A 13,604-nucleotide genomic window follows, 5' to 3' on the forward strand; every position below is an offset into this window, starting at 1 on the left:
GTGTGTGAAATGAACATGTGAAATGTAATGTAAAGTCCTGCAATAAAGTATAAAAAAAAAAAAAAAAAAACTGTGCCAGAAATATTTGCAAAGCATCACAGATTTTAGGCCCACTACTTTTAGGCCCACTACTGTTTTTTGCAAATATTGGCTTGACCTCCTTTGCACAACAAGCATAATTTAAAAAAATGTAAATGCAAAAATGTAAAATGTAAACTACAGATAAAACTATTTGCACCATCTCTCTGTATTGACTGACAGCGTCATTCATTAGAGAAGATAATTAGCCTGTTATCCAAATAGCTGCAAGTTGTTTACAGGGCCTCCATCTAGCACAATGTGCATGCTATTTGCTGTTCCCAGAACTATTGTTCTTGTTCTTTAAACAGTGACACTCACTATGACTCTGTGACCCTCTAGTGGAAAAAAACACTGTTGATTTACATGTACAACATCAACTCTCCTCATGTGGTGTTAGTCTCGTTCTTGCCCCCAGAGTGTTGAAGCCATGTGGTGTGCCCCAAATGCGTGCAGCCTCCAAAGCCCTGGCAATGCTGGCAAGCTTTCACTGGACTAAAGGGATGGAGTCTTTGCCAAAGGGTTTTTCCAGTGAGTGAGGGGAATGAATAGTGACACGGTTTGGCCTGGCTGTAAATGTGTGTGTGTCTAAGGCTTGGAAAACTACTGAGGCAGGCTATGAGTAACAGGTGTGGACTGTTAAAAATTAACCAGAACAGAGGATTTTTGATAACATTATTCAAAACAGATCCAACTGCAAAAAGGTGTTTATCACAGGATTTCTGCAAAAATATAACTGTAGAGGGCGAAACACATGGTGATAAAAGAAGAAAACATAATCACAAGGGTGTTTAAAATCTTGATTCCTTTGATCTATCTTATTATGGACATTTAGAGTACTTAAGCCATCAGTTTTTTTATTATGATTATTCTCATTGTTACTTTGGCTTAAGTATAACACTTTTCCTTGCCAAAGTTTTTGTAACTTTATGGCTTTTGTAATGAATCCCTCTGCTAAGCAAATATTTATTTAGCACAGAAATGTCTGAATAATCAGTGACAAATGTTTGCATGATTTGACCTTAGTTTTACCTGTGAATAATTGTCACACACACACACACACACACACACATACACACGCACGCGCACACACGCGCGCGCACACACACACACACGCACACACACGCGCGCACGCACGCACGCGCACACACACACACACACACACACACACACACACACACACACACACACAGATACACGCTATTTCCCTGTTAACAACCTGGAGGACTAGTACTGGCAGTGTGCCAGCAGTCATCAGCACAGATGGGCCAACATGGCTCTGTGTTAAATCTTTACATTAACAAGCTTTATGAACCCAGGCGGGAGGGAAGGGAAAACCCTCACAATACTCTTGGATTTCTTGCATTATAATGCCTGTCTTGCTATGCTGTCATTTTATTCAAGTAAAAACAAAGAAATGTGCTGTTTCCTAGCTACATCTGTGAGAAATATTTAGCTGTCTTATATCCACGCACAGAACACTTTATTAGGAACACCTGTACAGTCCAAGCTGGTGGAGTGTGGTATAATGGTGTGGGCAATGTTTTCTTGGCACACTTTGGGCCTGTTACTGTAATACCAATCAATCATCACTTGAATGCCACAACCTGTTTGAGTATTGTTGCTGACCATGTGCATCCCTTCATCGCCACAACGTACCCATCTTCTAATGCTACTTCCAGCATGGTAATGCACCATGTCACAAAGAAAAGTCGTTTCAAACTGGTTTCATGAACATGACAATGAGTTCAGTGTTCTTCAGTGGCCTTCCCGGTCACCAGATCTGATCCAGAATCTCAAAGGAATGTTTCCAACATGTTGTGTAATCAATGCCACGAAGAATTTAGGCTGATTTGAGAGTAAAGGGAGGCCCTACCCAGTATTATTATAGTGTTACTTATAAAATGTTCAGTGAGCGTATGTCAGATTGTCAGTGTCAGATGGGAAACTGCCAAAACATACAATATTACAGAGCTACAATGCTGTCACTGTCACGGGGCAGACAAGCAGAGGCCTAACTACCTGCATTAATGCAGCAATCCTAGTAGTTCTTTTGGAAAACGTGTTTATTTTAGAATATTTATCATACAAATAAATATAAATAATACTCATTACATTGACTTTTTTTTTTAAATAAAATAATGGTTGTGGTAATGTATTATTAGCGACCCCCACAGATGTATGATTTTACTGCTTTCATGGGAGCTCAGACCTTCCATATGGGAGCTCAGTTCCCATTGGCTCCCACATACAATGTATCAGGGGCGGCGCTAGGGGGTGGCTACTGGGGCTCAAGCCCCGGATGTTTTCTGAAAAGCCCCGAATGTTTTACTTAAAAATAAAAAAAAATAACAAAAAAAATCTCGTGAGTAACGTGCAGTACCGTACCGGAGTCCAACAGAGAGGCAGCAGCTGCGCGACATTAGCCTGCATACTGCGTAGCCTACCCTGCCCTGAAGAAGAAGTGATCTCAATCAGTGCCTGACTTGCAAAAGTGTAAGGATGGATATCCCAAAGTTGTTTTCAACAAAACAAGCGCCAAGAACTGTTGCAGCAGCCGTATCAGCAGCTGACAACAATGACATCACCAGCAGTGATGACATAGATGATGTTTCAGGTTTGTGAATCTTATTAGAAAGGTGACTGACTCACTGACACTACTTTTCCGGTTTGCTAATGCTAGCTGGCTATCATAACATAACGTTATGTTATAATGAAAATGAAACATAGCAAGGTACTGTTACGGTACATGGTAAGAAATCAAACAAAGGATAATACTTATGGAATGGAATGGAATGGAATGGAATGGAATGGACTTTATTTGAAAAACAGATGGAATGAAGTGGTTATTCACTTTATACAAATAAAGTGAATAACAGGCTGATAGTCTTTGATATCTGCACTCTGGTTGACTGAGTAACAAGTGAAAAAGAATGATGTAACGTTAATGTTACAGCTAGTAAACATGGAGTAACCACATTAAGTATGCCCTTATGGTAGTATGTATGTATACAGAACATGACTCAAATCTATCCTAAGATGTAACGCTAACTAACTAAGTTTGTTTAATGTCCCAGGGGGGATTTGATTTCACAGTACTATACACAGGCCAACAATACATGTAATATATCATCATATAACACAGGATAAGACTCTAAATACAATATAAGTGGTGAGCACAGAGTCTGCCCTGATATACATACTGTAACATAACTAGCCTCAGCCCATCAATTATGTAATTCTATACAAATATAAATGATGGTGACTGGCAGGGGGAGCTACGTGTGCTGACCTCCCTCTGTGCCCAGAACCACCACAATTAGTTTGCTTCATTAAAGGGTGTGAATGTATATGTGTTCTCCAGTGCCTTTTGTCCGCTTTAAGGTGGTGGTAAGTTGAAGGTTGAAGGCAAAATTTTCCCGCACATTATATTCTCCCTCTGGGCTAAGCCCCGGATCTCCTACGATCCTAAATCCGCCCCTGCAATGTATCAACTGAAAACTAGAGATTGTTCTCTTGTAAAAAGCTTGAGTTCTAACAATTCACACAATGTTATGTAACAGTGATTTGAGGCTGCTTCCCCTTAATATGTAATAAATAAACTATTAGAAATGAAAATGTTCCCATATGCTCTAATATGACCAGATTCATGAGATGGCTGTAAACCAGATTATGGGTGTTTGAGTGGAAATTCACAGTTCATTTTACAGGAGCAGAACATTTAGCGAAACATTTGAAATTCCCCTTTCCCTGCAGCCTTTCCCTGCAGTCTGGGGAATTCAAAGCTGAGGAAATAAAAACGATTTTGCGCATCTTGGCACATCCTTTGCCCACCAATGGAATACAAATAGCAAAACAGCAGATACAACGGTCTTTGCCATAATAAGTCTCACTTATCTTGTTTACCACACTTGCAGGCTGTCTGCCGCAGCAACCCAGCAACAGAGTTTAATCAAGTGATCCAAGTGCCGATTTAGGACGCTGCTACCTGCATTCCCAATGACAAGGTACATCAGAGCTTGAAGTCAGATGCTGCCTGGCAGACACACCTTGGTTGCTCTCATTATCATACAGTAGATTCAGACAGAATGTCTGTTAAATGCACTCTCACGTATAAAAAAGCTAATTGGACAGTCTGCCTTGAAACTTGGAACGCAAAGCAGGTTGGCATTTGGAGTAAAATAAAACAATAATAAATAAATAAAACAATAAACCATGACACAGACTTAAATTCTATAAATCATGCAGCTACAGTAGGCCTATGACAATCCAATATGGCTCTGCTGGCCCTGTGATCTTATGTGATCATCTTGATGGCTTTTCCCATCTTAATCCTGTTATTGCAATCAAACATACTGTATCTGCTGACACAGAAGTTAATTAGTGACACAGTTCCTGAGAGAGATCTGGGCTCATGGGGGATTTTTGCATGTAATCAGAGAGTGTATGGTTGTATGATGTTCAGATATAAAATATTTCTGAGTATGCGTCGTGAGGATACTATTCACACTCAACTTCCCCAAAATGCATTCAGTCTCGTCAAACTGCGTCATACAAACTCATCATACAGCTGTTGTTTACATGGTCCGATAGATTTGAGTGTGCAGATGCTACTTTTTTGCACTCTATTTGATTTCTTAGATTTGCATTCTTAGATTTGCATTCTTAGACATGTCTATGTCATCATGATTACAAAGATACCACTTGAAATGCATAAAATCCAAATGTATTTGTGTCCTATGCACACACACACACACACACACACACACACACACACACACACACACACACACACACATTCACCTAGTATTTGATTTCCTGTAGCCCAGTCACGAATGGTCCCAGTATTGTAGCTTCAGACGAACAAGTTGGTTTCAATTGTGCTTGCTGCAGGGGCAGAATTTTTCAGCACAACTGATGTCAAAACACGCCACTTGTACTGCTATTCCACCCATCTCAGTGCAGGCAGTGGTAATTTCACCTGTTACCACCGACACAAATGATCAATACACCTGCGTTTCAACTTGCATCCATTTTGCGCTAGTATCCCATTGGTTGGTTATACCTTTTTTGTAGTTTTTGTGTGAGAAGGGAGAAAACAGCTCAAGAAATAAAGGCGATATGCTGCATAGTTGCAAACTTCCCTCTTAACAGTGTTTTCCACACCTCCCACAATCTGACAACATTCTCCATAACAGACTCAGAAGAGACATGAAATGTGGAATTCAGGAAAGCAGCGTATCACCTTTTTTACATATTCACTTTTAATCTTGGGCTTAGTTCTTCAGTGACATGTAATGATGTGTTTTTGCTCTATAAAGTTATTGTTGACCTACTAAAGTTCATAATTGGATTCATTCATTCAGTTATTCTAGTCTCCCTTTCATCTGTAAATAATACATATAATCCTTTTAGTAACTTAATGTTGTCCTTGATTGACTTCCAGCACTCTGAGATTCGATTCCCAGTGGTCCAGATCAATACCCACACTCCTCCTCTCCTCCGGCTCTTCTGTGGTGGTGCTGATCTGACATCAATTATCTACTATCCCATGCATAGAAAACGGGATATGAATTATAATTGTGAATATGCTTCGAATAATAAGCAAGAGGCCGCAAACTTCTCAAAGAGGAAAGGAAACTCCTCTGGTCATATTTCAAGTCACGCAAGGCAGCTGGGTCGAGGCCAATGTCCTCTGAAGCATAGAGAACTTCAGAGTGGATGTGCTGGAGCTCTGGCACACTGGCTCTAGGGATTAGACATGCTAGATATTCACAGGCCTTGCAGATGTGCCGCTTGAGGGACTGTAGTGTGCCACTGGCTATTTGTTGTTTTGGTTCTCACTGGCGATGTTACGAGGAGCCACTTGCCAGATGGGAGCTACACGCTTAAGCGCCATATGGGCCTGCAATGATTAGTCAGATCTCAATGTCATTGGATGCCCCCAGCCCCCTACTCCCCACCTGCTGTCAGTTTATTCAGATCATTTGACATCCACTAATGTTTTCATTTAAGGAAAACTCAAAATCTGATGCACACATGTAATAACACAGCCTGATACACCTGCCTGATCCGTCATAGATAGAACATAGTGAAATTGAACTTTTAAGGACTAAAGATACCGAACAGGACAGAAGTGTGCAGGTGCCTTCAAGGTGCATATAATGAAATATAAGTTGAACAGACTCAAGACAAGGAGTATTTTTCTGTTACAATATTTCAACCCTAACAGCCACAATAGGATAAATTGTCTCGGATGTTTTTCTATTTAAATCTATATTACCTCATGCTCTTTCTAACCCTAACTGTCAGGATTCGACATGTACACATAATTTATTTATGTTTTACCATCAGAGACTAGTGTCCAAATGGACTAATGGAATCGATGCCAGGCCAGCAATAAGTATTCAGGAAACTGGAAACCATCCAGTAGCAGGATGTTTGAACTCTTACTGTTAATGTTCATGTAGCTAGTATAGAATATTTTTCTGAAAAGAAAGAACTGTCTTTCAAATATGATGTCAAAACCAATCGAGTCAACCCACCAGTCAGCACATTCCATAACCCCTGTCTGTATGACAAGATAATGATTTCCTGCCGCCCACAGTAGCTGAGTCATCGCTGTATGCTGTGAGATGTCCCTGTTGGTGTTTGACTTGGTTCGTGTGACTGATACCAGTGTTTTGTCCACCCACTTCCCCTGTACTGCACAAGGGGAATGTGGATGTTCAGTGATAAGTGAAACTTGAGGCCCAGGAGGTCGTCGGTAATGGCTGCCCACCTGAGGCTTCAGGGCTAATTCTATCTCCGGTCTCTCTGCTAGCCCACACACCAGATTATTTGTTCACCTGACGGCACTGCTGAAACCCAATAGCACCTAATTAGCTTGGAGGAAAATCTACAGACCAAAGGAGACTATTGATTAAGACTATGGGTGATGTGATATTATGATGTCATGTCATATTTTAAATAGGTCTGTTAATGTTAACGCGTTAACGCACGTGATTAATCTGGAAACCGTAACGCGTAATTCATTTTTAAAATGTTATCATATTACCAAGTTCTACTGACATGCATGGCAAAAGCAGATAACACTGTAGAGGGGTTTCAAGACAGACTGATTTGTATACTGGGTTGTAATAATGATGACAGTCGTTGGTTATATTACATGACGACTATGATATTTATATATGCAAATCACTCTATGCTTGGGAGTCAAAGGAATTGCCTGACCCATCTGATACCACTTTACAAGTCTTCTGGGTCCTTTGTGTCACAGATGAATGAGCGCTGGTTGGTGGAGGAGTCAGAGAGACTGCTGCCCAGGTGCCATAAAAGGGGATGAGTATCAGGACGACTACGTCCTGTTCGCCCGCCATGCCCGATTGCCGGTGGACCTGATACACAATGTCTCGCCCCCGCAGAGGAGGACCACTCTGGAAGGGTGGGTCCAGTGCCATCACCGGTCACTGACAGCGGCCTACGAGCAAGTATGGGCGAACACTGCCTGGCATCAGGCTTGGGGCCATGCTCGCTACAACCAGGGGGCTCGGGCCCTACCACTGTTGCCAGGAGAGCAGGTCCTGGTGAATAATTTATGGGTTCGGGCGCATGGGAAGTTTGCTCCACGGAGGGTGCCGCAACCTCACATGGTGGTTGGGCAGCCAAGCCCCGATCAACCGGTGTACCTCATCCGCCCCGAAGGACAGGAAGGTCCTGGTACTCCACTGTAACAATCTCCGCCCCTGCCCGGTAGGAGTGCTGCCCCCTCAAGATGATCCGATGGAGTTGCCCCCAGTGAACGACCCCCGATAGGACCCCATGCCCCAAGCTTCCCCTTCTTCCCCTTGCCTGCCCCGGAGCCGGCTGTGCTCAATGAATACGCCCCTTCGTCTATCAAACTCTTTCGCTGTCGCTCTAGAGCGGGTCAGGGTTCTCGGCCCTGACTTGGGCCAAGTGGAACCAGGAAACGTAACCCCAAGCCCAGAGAGGTTGGACAGGATTTTCCTTTACATTCACTTTTTAGCAGACCCTACTTTGTAACTGTTCTATATCTGGTTGTGGACATTGTGGGCAAAGTCAAGCACAACAATACTTTTTTACTCTGCAAATTAAGAGATCTTATTCACAAATCATCAAAACTAAGCTGAGATGTTATAATAACGTTTTTTTGTTGTTGTTGTTGTTTTTTTACTCTGATTCCTCTAACCAGTTTGTCATGCATTTCTTTATTCCAACACCACACATGTTTTTGTTTTATCTCCCCCCAAAATACAAGTAAATATAGTGTAATAGTATAATATATATATATATATATATATATATATATATATATATATATATATATATATATATATATATATATATATATATATATAGTATAATAGTATCATAATATATAATCATTTTAAACCTTATACTAATCATGATTAATCACAGCCTATTATTGTGATTAACTTAATAAAACATGTTAATCAATTGAAGGCACTAATTTTAACACAATGCAGAGATATATAAATGGTGGAAAAGTACTGGCGAGGTTGTTATTGTACATTTTGGTCTGTTTCATGGGGAAGTGGCTACCAGCAGATAAAGCAGAAGCTGCACCCCAGGGTCAACTGACAGTCAGATAACAAAGCTGAGACCTGTGTGTACATCCACGTCTTTAACGTACGGACATCTGTCATTGCCTTAGAAGGAAATAAAGACATTAGCCTATGACATGATGTCTGGTTCTGATTTAGATTCTGATGAGTTGGATGTTACCCGTGGTTGTTTACATTCTTGTGATATAAGGAACAGTGGTCAAAACAGGCTTAGAAAAGCCGAGCTGCAGAGCTAGTGAGGATATACATGTCGACAGTACTTGTTGATTCTGATATAAGCTGTTAAGACCCCAAAGGAGGAGTCCATTCCTGAGGAATGTGGCTATCAATGCAGGAGATATGATATGATAAGGGGGGTGTCTAATCACCAATTATTTAAAAAACATTACCAAGTTTAATTGAATGCTTTGCTCACGATCACACAGACACACAGACACCCACATACACACACACACGCACATACACACACACACACACACACACACACACACACACACAGAATTATGACTACACAGAAAGAGAGAGAGAGAATATCCTCTGTGTTCAGTCATTCATAAAGGAGGCCTCAATGTGAAATACCTCCCCTCGGGGGGCAGTGTCAATGAGGTAAAGAGGAAGGACAGATAAGAGCATGAAGGGAATTAATCATGTCCACTCTGTCCACACCATAGGCAGGAAGTCATGTAGAAAAAGCCCCCCTCCCTCAGGCCTAATTGTATTCCTCTGGAATTTTAGAAGGGCATCGTATTAAGAGTGATTCTCCTCTCAAACCATACCAGGCTATTGGTGTATGGCATAACCTTTGAGGAGAATGAAATACCCATGATGCTGATGTCTGAAATAGTCCTTACTAAACTTCCCTGTGCCTAACATCAGCAGGTTAGGGTCACTAGGTTCAAGGACATACTGAGAGAGGGTTCAGAGTAAGGTTAGAGGTCAGAAATTATTTGAAGAGGTCATAAAATGTGTATACAAAAGCATTCTGCAACCAGACAATTTGTTGTATGTTCCACTGAGGTTGTAGTGCAATATATATACTTTAACCTGCTTGACCTGAAAATAATTTATTGTACCAATGGAAACCATATTGACCTTGACATGGCCACTACTTAACATTTTAAGCGAGAGAAGAGGTTGAGCATTGAAAAGACCTACCTTTACTTTTCAACAAACTAAATAGGTAAAAATAAATTGTATATTTTCCCGATTTTGTAATAATCCAGACTATCTGGGAGGCCCTCTCTCTCTTCTATACCTTTCCCCTCTACTCTGTCATCCATATCCCCCCCCCCCCCCCCCCATGAGCCATCCATACTCACAGAGTGGAAAGCGAGTGGCCATCCTTCTCTCTCTGACTGTCTAACGAGATCCCTCTATCTCTGACACCCAGCTCTGTCACCCAGAACAAAGCCTCTCCTCAGACAGGCAGCATGGCTGCTTTAAAGACCAGCCAGAGAGAGAGAATCTGAGGAGAGAGACAAAAGAAAAGAGAGAGAGAGAGGGGGGGGGGGGGGGGGGGGGGCTGTGCCTTGCCAGAAAGATTTGTCTATTTTTTCTTTCCAGGTGGGCAGATGGATGTTCTACCTCTTGAAGCAAGTGACCCTGAGACAGGTCTGTTTTTTAATTGTCTGTGATGGAGCACTGTATCTGTCTCAATCTGGAGGAGGCTGTCTTGCCTTCTGAGCCTCTGTGCGTAGGTGTGTATTGGCACACATGACTCATAACGTAATCTGTTACACATGTGCAGATTACATAAACCCTTACCCCTAAATTATTATTAAAAATGTCCAAGTGAAAGTAGAAATGTACATTATGCCTATCATCACCTCTGGCTTGTTATTCATGTACAGTACCATGAATTGCTATCATCTGGCACGACTGATCTGGGTGATAAAAGAATATGAACGTGTCCCAGATTACAGGCACGTAACCTGTTTTGTAAGACTGCTCCATTTAGAATAATAATGCCAAAGTGACATGAGGCATTTAATTGCATCTGCACAAAGCACTGGGAATTAGCATTCATCACTGATTTCATCCTCTCACCCACACAGTTTTATCCATTCCTGCAGCCGAAAGGTTTCAGCTTGTATGAGCATATGCCAGATGGAGGCAGAATTAGCCCACATCATGACCTGAGGGTCATCCATCTCATAACTTTGTTTCTCCCTCAACCATGGCTCATTCTGCCTCATAGACACTTCCCTTTCAATTATGCTCTATTCTCAACTGAAGTGTTGTTGTGAATTCTCACCCAGAGGGTTAGCTACGGTATGTCGTCACTGTTGCAGATCAGACGCCTTCTGAGTTTTATGTGTATGTATGTGATGCTCTGTCTGTGTGTTTGAAGTTGAGAATAGCTGCTCATTATTTAATGTGTGGAATGGTTTTACAAAATGGTACCAAAGCAAAACATGTGCCACCTACACAATGATGCAACAAACTGTGCTTAATACTCGAAATAAGCGCAAAACACTGAAAATCAACATCATCATCATCACATAGCTGTAAGACTAATTTTATTCAAATGTAGGACATTCATAATGACGTAATATTTGTAAAACAATGATTAAAAGAAGAGGAATAAGTATGTACTGTGCAGGTCACCTCTACATGTGTCCAGGCATAAAAAAGCAAAACAAGAACTAAGCGACCCCATTCTTCATTTCACAGCCCTCCCACTTTTGTTTCCTTGGCAACCCGATTCCACTGTTGTTCTCAATGACATAAAATATTCGATTTGTAAAAAATTAAGAAACAAACCACGCAGGAGAGAGTGAATCATAATTCACCCACAGGTGGATGAGTGTAGAAAACAGCACCATATATCTATTCACCCAATTAATATAACACCCCCCGATATAATCAATGTAAAGGCATAATACCATAACGCAACAAGCTAACTCCAGGTCCCTCTATTTGTCTAGGGTTCAGTATTGCCTTTGAACAAGCTGCACTACCTCTGGTAGAGTCATTAGAAGAAGATTATTAAAATCATTAGATCATTAGATCATTAGATTAATTAATCATAAGGTCATTAAAAAGTGATTTAGACAGGTAGTATTTTTTGTCAGGAAGTCATGGCATCCTCAATACACTGCAATAACCATCTTTTAAAAACATTTTACATCATGCTAATTTAATAGGGATTGATCTCCTGTGGTTGAAAAGGTGTGGGTTGTGTAGCCTTTTTAGGCCTTTGCTATTCAGTTCCAGAACTAGAGGTATCTCCTACAGAGGAATCTCCTATATACACAACGAGGGTTGAACCCCAATCTCCCATGTGGAAGACATAAGCATCTGCCATTAGGCCAAGAGAACATCCTCAAGGTCAGAGGGCAAAGTCCTGTAATATGCCTCAATAGCAGCACTAATGGAGTAATGGACTGGGATCTTACACTGAGAATCAGTTGGTTACTCAGGGATGCTGACTGTCCCCCTACTGTAGAGCTGATTCGGACTGGTGGGTGGCAGTGCTATAACGGTGGTGCTCCAATGCTTCTCTTCTCTGCTTTTAATGAGACTTAATATTATGCTAAATCTCAGTTTATTCCTTGCAGTGGCCATGCTGCATGCAAACTAACTTTATTGGCCTTCTATTTGATGGGCTCTTTAGATAACCCTTAACGCTAAGGCGTTGCAGAGGCTTTAGTCAAGCATGCCAGTATCACTGCTAAATGTCTGGTGGGGGCACATAGGGTGAGTGGTCCTCCACTCTACGCAATCAAGTATTAATCATGCTTGTCCTCAGATGAGCTATCACAATTGGAAAACCTTAAACTGACTCATACCATTCATTTATAGTATATTACACCTGGTTCTGCTTGACTAGTATATCTTTCACTGTATTGGCAAAGAAAACAAGACTCTGACATTGCACCATAATAGTAGTAATAATAGTATGTATCTTGCGTTTTTCTACTGACAATTTTCTATGACCTGTAGGGTTAATATATTGAACTCTTTGGCACATTTCAGATTTCTCCAGAAATGTACTTGGCAACACCATAGCTGATTGAGGGTTTGGCCTCATTACAATGCCTTGAAGCAATACAAACAAGCTGGTACACATCCTGTATTAAACAGGAGAAATGTGATACTTATCAGAGTGGCAGTCAAAAGCAGAGGATCTTATTAGTGGTGCAAAAAAGAATAGCCTGCAGATCGAGATGCTGCATAGTTTCGATACATTCAAAAACGTAATTAAATTACGCAATAATAAAAATGACTTTAATAATCTCATCAGCACATAATCAATAATAGCTGGATACTAACTACCTCTCTACTATTAAGAGTTACAGGCTCCGCTTTGCCTTTGCTTCAGTGGTCATAGGAAGACATACAGCTGAACAATATGAAGCAGAATGTGCTGTAGAACAGAGTGCTAGAGGCACTGATTTATTCCCATTCTGAAGAAGCGCCGACAAACAGCCCTGGTAAAAATAGCCCTGAACATGCAGTTTGGTGCATATGGGATGGCATTGCGCACCTAGATGGCATACTAAGTAGACTGTCTGTGGGAAATGAGGCGCAGAGACACCCCTGTTCTCCCTCTGTTCTCCCTCTGACATTTCTTAAGATGAAGGAATAATAGCTTTGAATCTTCAGATAAAAGGATGAGCCTTTGAGGGTTTGGTATCTCTGTTCACCGTGGCTAGCAATAAGGCCTTGTTTCATTCATTATGGAGGGTAGTGTCCTCCAAGGCTTACAGTACCTGTAATAATATATGTGGTCTGGTGCAGTGAGAATTGCATAAGTACTGTGGCTGATTCTAGCATCAAATCCACAGTATCTGGAAGAGCATTATTTCCCCAGAGCAGTTAATCATTTGCAACATTTTGATTACGGTTATTCCTAAGGTTACTCTCTCTCTCTTCTCTCTCTCTCTCTCTCTCTCTCTCTCTCTCTCTCTCTCTCTC

Source organism: Nansenia antarctica, assembly GCF_963989245.1.
Source record: "Nansenia antarctica genome assembly, chromosome: 5".
NCBI lineage: Eukaryota > Metazoa > Chordata > Actinopteri > Argentiniformes > Microstomatidae > Nansenia > Nansenia antarctica.